Below are 878 nucleotides of genomic sequence, written 5' to 3' on the forward strand. Positions count from 1 at the left end.
TCCAGTAACTTAAATGGCGTTAATTGGACTATCAGTTTCTCACACAAAAGCTTTCGTTCGTAACTCCCGTAAACCATATTATTTGTATCGTTATCATTATCTTCGGTTAAACAGTTTCCCTTTAATATGATCGATATTAGAATTGCACAAAGAAGCGTTACTACTACATATAAGAGTTCCACTTTAAACTTATTCCATACGCAAAAATGTGGACAATTTATGGTACCTACATTGTCGAAATTAAAAACGATAAGGATTTTGTGTAAAAAATAGGGCATGGGCATTTTTTTTTAATCGTCACAAGTACCTAAGCGGTTTTCGTTTATCTACGCTAATTAGAAAGTTACCCATTTAATCCCATCGAAATTGGACCACATTTGTACATTATTTTGCTTATTACAACATAAGAGAAATAAAAGTGTAGGTACTGTAAATGGTCAGAAAGAGAACATAGAATTAAACTAAATAGAGATTCACAAAGAATAAATTGAATATACTGATTGTATCAAATTTCGTGTTACATATAGAGATCTCGATTATTAGCAAATCAAATCATAGATTGAAAGTTTGTTAAATGGGCAAAAATTAGCCATATTCTTTAGAGGGTAAATTTTGTTTCTTCATTTTCTTTAGGCATAATTCTAGACTCATTTTTGTCCAGTTCACCAACTCTCTATCTATATGATTATAAGCGAGGAGATCTCTATACACGAAATTTGGTATAACCTGTATACCGGGTGTCCACTCTCAAAGTCGAACATAGGGAATTAATATGTGTATTCAATTCGTAGTCTTTTGGCAATTATTTCTATAATACACCAATATAGTATGTTAGCAATAAAGGCTTCGAACGATTTTTATTAAAAATACACAAAAAT

The 878-nt window shown here is 31.0% G+C and overlaps 1 protein-coding gene across 1 annotated transcript in view; it reads left to right on the top strand.

Annotated features, from left to right (window-relative positions):
- LOC116169132 (lachesin-like) overlaps positions 1-878 on the top strand; it is a 137,184-nt gene that overhangs the window by 135,943 nt on the left and 363 nt on the right. The gene's annotated exons all lie outside the window — the stretch shown is intronic.

This window comes from Photinus pyralis, unplaced genomic scaffold (assembly GCF_008802855.1).
Source record: "Photinus pyralis isolate 1611_PpyrPB1 unplaced genomic scaffold, Ppyr1.3 Ppyr1.4_LG4, whole genome shotgun sequence".
Taxonomy (NCBI): Eukaryota; Metazoa; Arthropoda; class Insecta; order Coleoptera; family Lampyridae; genus Photinus; species Photinus pyralis.